Source organism: Mustelus asterias, unplaced genomic scaffold, assembly GCF_964213995.1.
Source record: "Mustelus asterias unplaced genomic scaffold, sMusAst1.hap1.1 HAP1_SCAFFOLD_47, whole genome shotgun sequence".
NCBI classification, from domain to species: Eukaryota; Metazoa; Chordata; class Chondrichthyes; order Carcharhiniformes; family Triakidae; genus Mustelus; species Mustelus asterias.
Genome location: NW_027590122.1, coordinates 1,794,491 through 1,807,256, shown reverse-complemented (window position 1 = coordinate 1,807,256; position 12,766 = coordinate 1,794,491). Strand labels below are relative to the sequence as shown.

At 44.3% G+C, this 12,766-nt stretch overlaps 1 protein-coding gene and 2 non-coding genes across 3 annotated transcripts in view; all 3 read left to right on the top strand.

The window, feature by feature from the left end:
* Window positions 1-12,766, top strand: part of LOC144483173 (uncharacterized) — a 950,558-nt gene that overhangs the window by 25,163 nt on the left and 912,629 nt on the right.
* trnae-cuc (transfer RNA glutamic acid (anticodon CUC)) lies at window positions 778-849 on the top strand. Its single transcript has one exon. It is a non-coding gene; the product is annotated as a tRNA-Glu (tRNA).
* On the top strand, window positions 6,267-6,338 carry trnaq-cug (transfer RNA glutamine (anticodon CUG)). Its single transcript has one exon. It is a non-coding gene; the product is annotated as a tRNA-Gln (tRNA).

Below are 12,766 nucleotides of genomic sequence, written 5' to 3'. Positions count from 1 at the left end.
CCAAAAGCTGTAAATCTCCATCCCACACACTCTCCCTCCATTCTCACTCTGCTGTATCTAATATTCACCCTCCCAATTCTCCTGAAGGTGCTGATTGAGGCTGATTGACAGATCCATGCTCACTGCTTCCTGTCCTGGGTAGTTTAACAACACCAGGTTAAAGTCCAACAGGTTTATTTGGTAGCAAAGCCACAAGCTTTCGGAGCCATAAGCTCCTTCTTCAGGTGAGTGGGAATTCCTCACCTGAAAGGGGGAGAAAAGAAAGTGTTTTACTCACAGATGCTGGCCTCTTTTAAGGACTGTTTAACTGTGTCGATTGCACTACTGAACCCTTTAAAATCACAGAACGAGTTTAACAAAAGCAGTCCAACAGTTACTATCCCACAGGAGGAATGCTGAGGACAGGAGGTAGATTGAATCTGTCCACTCCCCCAAGGCCTGGGGCTGCGCATGTCCAAGGGAGAGGGGAAGCTGCGCATGTGCAGTGCGGAGCTCCCCCCCCCCCCCCCCCGACAGAAGCCACAGCGATCAGTTTGGTGGGTTTTGGAAATTGGAAGTGCCACATGACCAGCTTGCGGGACTATTTCACCTCACGGTCGATTTCATGTTGCATCTAACAGGATTCGTTGTTTTCATTGGCTAAACAGTACCTTGGGTTCGATCTAAACATGACAATTTAAAGGAGAAACTTGTTTTTGGTGAATAAAAAGTCTGAAATAAAAATAAAAGGCAACAGGCTCATGGATAAATCAATCTTTTAAAGAGCTTGGGCCAGCTTCCCTGGTGGTCTAGTGGTTAGGATTCGGTGCTCTCACCGCCGCGGCCCGGGTTCGATTCCCGGTCAGGGAAAGTAGGTTTACTGTTGCGTAAAAATCCTGCGTTCCTTCCAGGTTTGTACCAGTTCTGTGGGAATCAGTGGTAGGTAGATTTCCTCTTTTGTGTCTGAATTGGAAATGTCACATGCCAAGAACAAAAAAAGAGAGAGAAATAGGATACAAAGCGCTGACGATATAGATGGTGATGTGGGCTAAGATCTGGCTGTTGATGGAGTAGGTTTTGTTGTTTCCACTGACACAAATACCTCGCAGGTCTGGGTCCAAATCTCGGACTCAGTGACAAGAAGACCTCTAATTGTAACTCTCCGACCTCCAGTGAAGTGGAGGCAGTTTTCACTCAGAAGGCAGGAGCTTTGAGATTAACAGCGTGGGATGGAGAAAGACTCAGTTTGAACGGTGACGCTGCCGGAGGAATGGAGAGCTGGAGTTCACCCAGAAAAGCAGCAAAGTTGCTTCTTCTGTACAAACCTCCTTCTATACAAACAGTGGCCCCCAACTTGGGGCTGGAAACCACCGTCCATTAACGCTGATAAGTTAATGTTGATCAGCAGAATTACCACAAAATGGTTTATCACAGGTTGGTACTAACACTGCAGTAAAATTAAATGCAGTAGAATAGGACGGCATGGTTTCACAGTGGTTAGCAATGATGCCTCACAGCGCCAGTGGCTCAGGTTAAATTTCTCGGGTCACTCTGTGCGGAGTATGCACGTTCTCCCCGTGTCTGCGTGGGTTTCCTCCGTGTGCTCCGGTTTCCTTTCCAAACATGTGTGAGTTCGGTTGCTTGGCCATGCTAAATTGACCCGCCTGTCAGCGGGACTATCAGGGTAAACATGTGGGTTTCCGGGAATAGGGCGTGGATGGGATTGTTGTCGGTGCGCACTCGATGGGCCGACCGACCTCCTTCTGTACAATAGGGATTCTACGAGAATATCTCATTATTCATTTTGACTGGAGGAACCAAAAGAGGCAATGCGAATTCAAATTGTTGTGGGTAATTGACGGGTTTGTGGAATGGGACGTATTTTTCTCTGTACTGTTGAAACTGGCACCAATATCACTCCTGTTTTCGATCAGGAAGTAATTCCAACTCCACTTAAATCATGTGCTGCAAGAAAACAATAAAGCTTGATTCCCTGACCAGGAATCGAACCGCTGCGGTGAAAGCGCCAAATCCTCACCACGAGATCACCAAGAAAACTGTCTGCAAGTGTTTTAATCTAACCTATCCATGCTAACTTGGCGCTTTGTTTCCATTTTAGCATTTTTTTGTATACCAGGGACAAGTCTGTCTGACAAGTGTCTATTGAATAAATACATTTACTGTGGATGCTGGAATCTAAAACAAGAACAGAAAACGCTGGAAAATCTCAACAGGTCTGAAAGCACCTGTGAAGGGAGAATAGAGCTAACGTTCAAAATCTGGATGACCCATCGTCAGAGCTGAAGACAAAGAAATTTGGACGAGATTTATACTGTAATGGTGAGGGATATGGGTGTGGGGTGGGTGACAAAGGTGCTGCATATAAATTAAGAAAAAGAGAATTTTAATGGTGGTGATCATGGCTGAGAAGGGTGCTGCTGGCCGCCCATTAAGAGACCAGAATGTGTAAACGGCAGAACAAAGGAAATGTAAGAGACGGCCCGAGTGGGGTGGAGGGAGAGGGAGCAACAAAATGGAAAGTGAGATTTTAAATAAACAATGCAATACATGGAAATTAAAAAAATAAATATATATATAAAAGAAGATATAAAACAATAAAAATAAATAAATAAGATCAAACGAAATAAAACAAAATAAATGGAAATTGGGTGAGGATGGAGGAAAGGAGATGCTCTGAAGTTGTTGAATTCAGTGTTAAGTCTGGAACGCAGTCAGTGCCGAATCGGGAGATCGGGCGATGTTCCTCCAGTTTGAATTGGAGTTCCTCCTGATATCATTGTTTATTGCCCCTTCCGTCACGTTACAGATGATCAGGAGTAGACTGATGGTAATTTGCGGCGTTGGATTTGACCTGATATTTGTAAACCGGGCAATCTTGGGCAAATTGTAGCATTGGCGGTTAGATGGCAGTGTTGTAGCGTAGGAACAGCTTAGCTCGGATTGCGGTAAGATCTGAATCTGAATTCTTCAGCACCATTGCCAGAATATATTTTTATGACCATAGCATTTGCTGTTTTCAATGCTTTCAACTTTCTTTTTCTTTAATTCAAATCAAATGGAATTGGCATTTTTTCCGTTCAGTGTCTTCCCGACTCTGTCTCTTTCTTTCTCTTTGTAGATCTGCGTCGGTTATTCCCTCGCTCAGTCTCTCTATCCTATTCCCCTCTTTTGTTCTTTTTTATTCATTATATTCTCTCCATGTCTGGGTGGAACCAAGCTTCATTGAATTGATTCCTGAGATGAGGTGGTTGTTGAGCTGGGCACACGTCTTGATCTTCAGTGGCGGAGGAGACTCAACGGGACATGTGATCCAATCCCACCTCATTGGTTCTGTTCACTGCCAATACCAGCTCTGGTAGCAATCACTTCTGATGGTGTCACTGATGAGAATTCGAGGACACTAAATTGAGGATAGCGCTATTTGTGGAGGACTGGGTTCAAATTCCCCCACCGTCAGATACTCACTTAATTTGCTTTAAACGTTAAGAATAAAGTTGGTCAAACACGTGATCGCCAAAATGTTTCGCAGTGGAATGTATTATCATTCATTTTGATGAGAGGAACCAGAAGAGGCAATGTAAAATGAGAAACTAACGGGATTGTGGAAGCAGTTTTGTTGCTTCTCCAGTAAACCTGCTTCAGCTGCAAGGACTGCTGTGTCTCTGCAGTGTAGTGGTTATCACGTTCATTTCACACGCGAAACGTTCCTGGTTCAAGACCGCGTAGAAACATTTCCAAATGCTTGTTATTGCTCACTGATTCATATTTCAGAATTATTCTCGTTTCTCACGAAACTTTAATTGAACTGTTGAGTTATTGCAGCATTTAAGTCGGGAATTGCTCTGTATGGGAACAAAACGGAAGCTATATGTTAGAGAGCAAGAGAGGATGGACTCACTGACACAAGGAATGATGGACAAGTGCAACATTGAGCTGGTGATGGTGGAGTCCGGGTGATCTATTGGTGCCGAATCAGTGTTTTCACCGCATTGGGTCCGGGGTTTATAACAGTCGATAACTAAGTAGAACATTTTGAATTTGCTCCGTTTATGGGGATAATTGGATCTGAACACAAGGAAAGAGGTGCGTTTTACCGGAATCATAAATTGATATCATGATTGAGTGCATGTGTCTCAGGCGAAAGTGGCCTGAAATGAAGCAATGACTAAAGCGATGATGATCAACTAATTGCAAATCTCTTAAATCAGCTTCACTGGAAGTTTCGTGGTCAGGATTCAGTACGGTGGTTCGGGATTGATTTCCAGCCATGGAGTGAATAACTTTCTATAATTCTTCATTGATTGCAAACACACCTCACAGCATCTGTGAAGGGCGAAGCAAGATTAATCTTCCAGCTGGATGAACTTGCACTAGAGTTGGAAAAGTCAGAGATGTAACATCAGCAATAAGCTCTGACGAAGAATCACACGGCAAACTCACGGCAGACAGTGATCACTGAAAGTAACTGACACATTTCAAATTCTGCCCCTTTCCATTAACATTTTTGAACTTCGTATTCTCCATCTCAGACATTTTCTATGAATCAAATATTACCCACAAAATCTTCGCTCTGATGCTCGTTCCACTGATTACAGTAGAGTAACTGTTAAAATGGACATGCGGTTGGCTTCATAGCTCAGAGCGCCAGTCATCGTGGCCGGTTGGTTAACGTGATGGAGTTTAAATCCATTGGGATTTCCCGCTTCTGATTATTCCTGGTTTTAACTCTGTGTCCACACAGCGAATTGAATCAAATCCACCCAAACACTCGGGCGGTTGCACATTTCCGTTCATTCACAAAAGCATCACGGAACCTGCAGTCAGAAATGGAAGAGAGAAGGAGCCAGGTTTTGTTTTCAGTGTGTTGTCTCTCCTTCGGCCTCTGTCACGCTGGGTGCGTGTATGTGTCTGGGTTTCTCTGTGTGCGTCAATGTGCTTTAGCTCCCCCTTGGAAATGAACAGCTTTTTAGCGTCACAAAATTATCCACAATAGTTCAAAAGTTTAATCATGAAATGTTTCAGAGAAAAGATCAGAGTGAAAGATGTAAGAGGAGTTTGTAATGTTTGGAAGGAGGTGCAGCAAATAAATAGAAGATGGGAATGATGTTACTGCTGACTGAGAGGAATGCAATGTAACGGTGGGGATTTTATTGATCGGTTAACTGTAAACTTTGAATTCAGAACAAGCTGAGGCACCAGATGGAAACAGCGTTTGGCTTCACGTATGTTAAGAAAGGGTGCAAGCATCGCTACAGCAGGAGGACGGTTAGCTTAGTCGTAGCATATCAGATGTAATTTCAGAATCGTTGGTTGCAGCCCCACGTTAGGCTCCATCGTGTTTAAACTTTGCTGCTTTCCTGGGTGAACTCCAGCTCTCCATCCCTCCGGCAGCGTCACCAATCAAACTGAATCTTTTTCCATCCCGCTTTGTTGACCTCAGTGTCTGAATGAAAACTGCAATCAATAAAGGTGAAAGAGTTTAATGTTCATTCGGTGAGAAGTTTTCTTCTTAGCCTGGGACTTTTTATCCAGAAATGCGTGATATTTTTGTCAGTGTAAACGGTTAAATCTGGCCCATTAACACCCTGACGTTACCTTGCATCACGATCTCTATCGGCAGAACCTTACAACCTATCACTGTCCTTCACTCTCTGTGTTTGTCCTTGACCTGTTGCACATGTGACATTTCCAGTTCGCAAGCAAAACTACAAATTTCACTCCACTGATTCTGACAGAGCTGCTATCGATCAGGAAGTACTTCAAGTTTTTTTTTCATTGCAAAAAAATCTTAGTCCATCGAAGCCAGTCTGCGACCCTGAAAACGCCGACCCCTCACCACGAGTTGACCAGGATCCCACCTGCCCGATTCCCCCAGATACTGATTACAGCAATGTGCACAGTGCCAATTATCCACAGTCACACTCTCCTTCCTGTCTGTTAAGGTTAGAAATTGTTCACATTTTCACACTGGCTTCCAATGTGACGAAAACAGAAGGTGAACAGCTAACGCTGTTCACTGGATTTACTACAATAAAGTTTATAACAGGTCGATGCTCACATTGCCCTTTGAATGTGGTGAGCTGCAGTGAAATTCAATGCAGTTGAAGGTAGAGTACTCATTATTTTAGGAGGAAACAGCAAGGGCAATGTAAATATGAATTGCTGTGGGTAATTGACGGAATTGGGGAATGGGAATGGTTTTTCTCACTGCTGTTCAAACTGGCACAGGTATTGCATGATTATTTGCGGGCTGTTATTGCGTGTTGGGTTCCGTGGTGTAATGGTGAGCACTCTGGGCTCTGAATCCAGCGATCCGAGTTCAAATCTCGGCGGAACCTTGCTTTAATTAGTCAATGCTGATGGTTGATTTGCCGGAGGGCGTTTCGTTCAATTTTTTCACAAAGTACGAATCGAGAGGGCAATTTGTCAGCCAGTTCAACTGCTATTACAATGCGCATTGCTGAGCCTCTGGCGCCAGATGCCTGCCGCGTCAATGTCTTTTCATATTTTATCTTCTCTTTAACTCCTCTGTCGAAAGAAAGGAGCAGCTGGTGCCAAACAGCAACAGCCATTCGAATGGAGTCCAGCAATTATTGTGCAAGTGTGTGTGTGTGTGTGTGTGTGAGAGAGAGAGCGAGTGTAGGTACGTGTGTGTGTTTTGGGAGAAAAGTCTTGTGTCTTCGGTCACAGTGCTGTCGATTCCATGGTGTAACGGATCGCACTCTGGCCTCTCGCTTCCGAACTCTTTAAATTGGGACAGATGAGTGAGTGAATGACACGACACATGAAGATGGACCCCCCTGTCTACAGTGGCTTCCCTGCCTCTCAGCGCATTGTATTCCTGAGCTATCATCCTCTGGGGCTGATGCAATGACACCAGGAGAGGCATCCGCTGCAGCGTCTGCAATTTGATTGCCGTGGAATTTGCTGAGATTTCGTCAATGTTTAGATTTCCACTTTCTGACTATTTAAAATAAAATGCCCTCCTGCAAACCCATCATAGGCTTTAGCAAAAAAAAGCAAGGCTCCGCCACGATGCAAACTCGGGCTGTTGGATTCAGATTCCAGAGCGCTCTCTGGTACACCACATATCCCAGAACGCGCCCACCGCTGGCAAATGGTCACTCGAAGAATTTGATCTCTTTCATTCGGTGTGACAGCAACAGCAAGTGTGACAACAACGTATCGTTATGCGCCACCGTTGAAAGCAGAAACGCTCAGAAGACAGAGTGCCCCAAATCTACAGCAAATCATTTCACCGCAAGAGCTTTCGGGAGATATCTCCAGAAATAGTCAGGTTTCGCAGGTCATTTGCAGTTCCTTGACGTGTTCTGTGTTCCGCGGTGTAATGGTGAGCTCTCTGTCCTTTGAATCCAGCGATCTGAGTGCAAATCTCGGCGGAACCTTCCTTTCCTTCGCTAATGCTGATAATTGATTTTCTCAAGAACATTTCGTTTACATTTTTCACCAAGTGCGAATCGAGAGGACAATTTGTCAATGCACTTTGCTGAGACTCTGGCGCCCGATGCTTGCAGCATCAGTGTTTTTCTTTTTTCATCTTTCGCCACTCTTTGACGCTCTGTCGAATCAAAGGAGCAGTTGGTGTCAAACAACATCAACCCTTCGACTGGAGCCTGGCAATAATTGAGCAAGAGTGTGTATGTGTGAGATCGGGGTGAAAGACCTCCTACTTTCAGCTGGCGCCCTGTTGGTTCCATGGTGTAACGGTGAGCATTCTGGACTTTGAATCCAACAATCCGAGTTCTAATCTCAGTGGAACCACTATTCTCAACACCCAACTCTTGCTTAACTGCGGACAGGTGACTCAGTGAATGATATCGGTAGGACAACTGTGCCTTTTGTGGTTAGCACTGCTGCCTCGCAGTACCAGGGCCCGAGGTTCAGTTCTGGCTTCGGGTGACTGTGTGCAGTTTGCACATTCTCCCTCTGTCTGCGTGTGTGGAAGAAAACCGAGCACCCGGCGCACAATCCAAAGATGTGCGTGTTAGATTGATTGGTCATGTTACGTTGCCCTTAGAATCAGGGGACTAACAGGGTAAATATATGGGATTACAGGGATCGAGCCTGGGTGGAAATACTGCTGGTGCAGGCTAGATGGGCCGAATGGCTTCCTTCTGCACTATAAAGGTTCTGTGAATCACCCTCCGAGCTCTTTATATTCTTGAGCAATCGTCCTCTGGGGCTGAAGCCGTTTCGCGAGGACAGTGGCTCCCAAACGTTTTTCACTGGGCCGCACTTTCGGAATAAAAATCTGCTCGCGCCACACCAAAATTTTTATTGATAAGAAATGCATTCAAAAACAAAAAAAAAAGGCCTTTCCCCCCAGCAGTGCTTGATTCATAACATAGAACACAACTACTTTCTAATATGATCAAGCAACATCCAGAAAGTATAAAACAATGCAGCGACATAAAAACATGATTCATTCCCAAAATATACTTATAGACGAGCCTCTTACATATGGAACCTTAAGTAAGTATACAAACTCAATGAGAGCTGTGAGCATGTTTTTGTCGGCTAATCTCATTTATATTAGATGTAATTTGAGACAAACAAACTCTCATCTCCTCATCAACACAAAGAAGCCTTTCTCTTTTCTGGTCTTTGATATTTGTCAGAACTAAAAATCCCTGTTCACAACAATATGTCGTTGAGAACTGTAGAAGAATCGCTAATATTCTTGAAGAGATGTGTGGATACTGTTTCTGGTTGTATTTTGTCGTGGTTCCCCAGGACGACAATTTATTCACATCAATTAAAACAGAGAGTCTGAGCAGCGATCTTCCAAGCAATAGACTTTATTTCTCAGCACAAGAGATAAAGTCGGGAACGTCCGGAACACTCCAAAGAGCCCTTGGGCTTACGCTCTTTTATGTACATTTCAGCCTCATATCTCAAGATCCTCCTCTCCCTTTTACAGCCTGTCCTTGGTTGTTATCTTACCCTACAGCCCGACCTTTCTTTGGCCACCATTAGTTTTAGTTGACCCTTTATCTGTTTTCTTTGCAATTGGTCGCTCCCTGTTATATCTCTTTGTCTCTTAAACCATGGTGGTTATAACTCTTGCTCTTATCTGAATTTTTCTGTTTGTACAATAATCGTGGTTTTGTAGACTAAGGCCGAATGTGTTTAGAAGAAAAAGACATTCTCTCTGCTGATTTATGGTCCACTATTAAGTTGAACCACCGAGCAGTCTTCCTTGTTTTCTTAAGCGACTATTGTCTGCTTTCCTTAATTAGTGATTGCTATATTACTTCTCTAGTTTCTCCACTTTGATCATATCGACTACACTTGATTATATTAGGTCACACGAAGTTATTTTAGGTTATATACCCATCTCACTACTCACCTAAATCTGCTATATCATTTTACTAAAACCTGTGAATCTGAATTCCATACTAAACTCATACAATATCCAGTACAATTTCCCTTACAAGTCCCCCCTTTGAGGCTATTCCCTAGCCTCATCCCAATTACCAAGCTCAAATAATCCCCTCGCTCAATCCCATTTGTATTTTATTTTAATCACTTTTTGCAGGCGATGTGGAGGAGCCGACTATTTTGGTCAGGGATCAGTGTCCCTATTCTAACTTTATCATAATTTGTCTATCCTGGTTCTGATTTTTGGGTTGCTCCTCCAGATTGCCTGCCCCTGACAGTCATCAGCCAAAAACCTTCCCACTCTTGTCGAGGGAAGGGAAAAAGACTGATTCCTGTGTACAGACTAAGTTCTCCTGGTTTCGTGCGGACTTCAGCAAGGTGCTGTTGTTTCCACAAGGTGATCTTCCACTATTGTAGTTATTTTACAGAGTGACGAGTTTCAACTTCGACCAAGGTCATTGTGAATCCACTCAGCGGGGGCGGCTCAAGATTTTCCCATTCCTCTGTTTTTTCTCTCGAGCGTGAGCTGCTTAGCACCCGCGTCACCATCTGCCGCGCTGCCATTCTGGTAAGGAAGGGTCTCAGGGCGGGTAAAAAACAACAAAATATCAATCCCAGAATGATTATTGTTGCGATTGCTACAGCTCCAGCTTTGGCAAACCACGCCCCCCATCTTCCTAATATTCTGTCCAGCCAACTCCACACCTCATGCCCAAACCCAGCATTTTCTTTCACTTCTTTCTTAAGATTTCTTAACTTATTCATGGCTTGTGTAAATGACCCTTCTGGATTAGTGTTATTAGGGATAAATGTGCAGCACTGATCCCCAAACATAACACACACCCCTCCTTTCTCTGCCAGGAGCCAATCTAACGCCTGTCGATTTTGCCACGCCATTTTGCTGGTCGCATCCAACTGCTCTCCTAAGGCCTCCAGGGCATCATTCGTATAATTAATAAACCTCTGCTGATTATAATAGATGTAATTGATCCACTCAGTATTCTTGCTGGGTGTGATCCAAACAAAGAGGGATTCAAACCCTGCAGCTATTTCGTTCCTAGCTTTGAACTCATTCGGGATGCCGCGGGGCTGTCCGATTGCGTCCAATTTTATCGTAGGGTCAGGGGTATATGCCCTCTTAACTTTTTGTGATTTAATTTCTCTTTCCACCTGTAGTATCACAATGCTCTGGGCAAGCATAACTCGGGCACAGAGTCCCTTCCAATTCTGTGGTAATTTTGCCAATAGCCCTTTCTCCGGGCCACAAAGCCACCAGAGATCGGCCAGTTGATTTTCTTGATAGTCTAACACATAAGGAGGGGGTGCCCATCCCCCTCCTGAGATGATCAGATTAAGAGCATCGGTTATATTCCAAATCCTTTCACACTCTCCTGTGTAATTTCCCACACTACTTCCTGTGCTACTTTCCCTCCAATAGCAATCTCGGATTTGTAAGTTGGGCTCTACACTCCATTCCTTTGGGACCGCGTCCACTGCCGTTTTTGGCCACTTTGGACATCTGTGGGTCAAGTTGTAGATGCCCTTTTTGACCCCAGCAAACAGGATGCAGTGGTATTGACACAACGGCGGCTTACCTTTACAAAGGTTAGCACATGCGGATCCGGAACAGTTTATCATCTCATACGTGTCGTTCCGATTCCCTATTGTATAATTCCTTATATATGTGGTATATGGACGGCAATTTTCCTTTCTCCAGCTTTGTTTCCTGGTTCTACAGTCTCCTGATCCCCATGGTATATCAGTTACTTGGGTGTTAGGTTTCTCTGATGCACATACTACACACTCTTTCCCATCACTGTTTCTCTGACCTGTATACTCAGCCCATTTCCACCATTTGTTTTTCTGCGCTTTCTCCCCAAATAGTATTTGTGCTCACTAATCGTTCACGTTTTGTTCGTCTTAATACTCTATCTTCCTGATTCTGCACCCTTATGTCTTCTGTATCCCATTCTCCTTTTCTATGGGTCACGGAAGTCCCTAAGGGAAATAGTTTCCAAGTCCCAGGTGGGGAATGGGGCCCCTTCCCTGTCCTCACCTCCCTCGGCACCTTAACTAATAGGCTCAGGCTGGGCATTTGTATCATCAGCCAGCTCATGTACAGAACTACTTTCATCATCCTCTATTCTTTTTGTTCTTCCTTGGCTCTGTTCCTCCTCCCCACGATTCTCCCCGTGTATTTCTATTTCTTCCTCGCTATCACTTCTGTCCACTCTGTGTACTTCTTCAATTTCCCTTCTCTCCCCCACCCCTGGTACAGTTTTTTTTTAACTGGTCGGTGCAACATCGTGGGCCGAAGGGCCTGTTCTGCGCTGTAATGTTCTATGTTCTATGTTCTATGTACCGTTCTGGTACAATGGTTCAAGTGATACCACAGTGTACTGCCTTCTACTTGCAACGCCGTGGGAGACACTTTGGTGACTTCAAACGGTCCTTCTCGTCTCGGTTCGTTCCAACGTCTCCGGAACTTTCTGATGTATACTCGATCTCCAGGTTTGATCTGATGTTCTGTTACCGGATTCTCCTCCTCCTTGGCTTTTTCCTGTTCAAATATAGTTCTATGTGTAACAGTTAATTGTTGTATATATTCTTTTGTGCTTTGATCTAAACATTCTAGCGTAGGACCTCCTGATCCCCTGATCTTAGGTACCGGCATTACTCTTCCTGTCATCATTTCATGTGGGCTCAAATGTGTGATTCTGTTTTCCTGACTCCTGCATTGCATTAGAGCCAATGGCAGAGCATCTATCCAGTTTTTCCCTGTTTCATTGCAAATTTTGCTTATTTTAGCCTTAAGGGTCCCGTTTGCTCTCTCCACCATTCCTTGGGATTGAGGATGATATACACATCCAAACTTCTGCTTTATTCGGAGTGCCGAGAGTGTCTCTCTCAGTGCCCTTCCTATAAAAGCAGATCCATTGTCTGAACTTAATTGCGTGGGTATGCCAAATCTTGGGATAATTTCTTTTGACAGGAAGTTAATCACCGTTCCAGATCCTTGATCTTTGGATGGCGTTGCTTCTATCCATCTGCTGAATCTATCAATAATCACTAGCATGTATATTTTCCCTCTTACCACCTTTCCCATATCCACATAGTCCATGCATAGATGTTTAAATGGTCCTTCAGGAATGGGTATATGCCCTATTGGGGCAGTAATGCCCTTCCTGATGTTATTCTGAGCACACACCTCACACTGACTTAGTATGTAGTCAATCGAGTTTTGCAGGTATGGTGACCAGAATCCTTCCTTCTTGATCTTTCTAGCCACTTCTCCTCTTGCACAGTGGTCCACTCCATGCGCTTCGCTAATTAGTACGGTTAGTAATGATGTGGGTGCTATGAC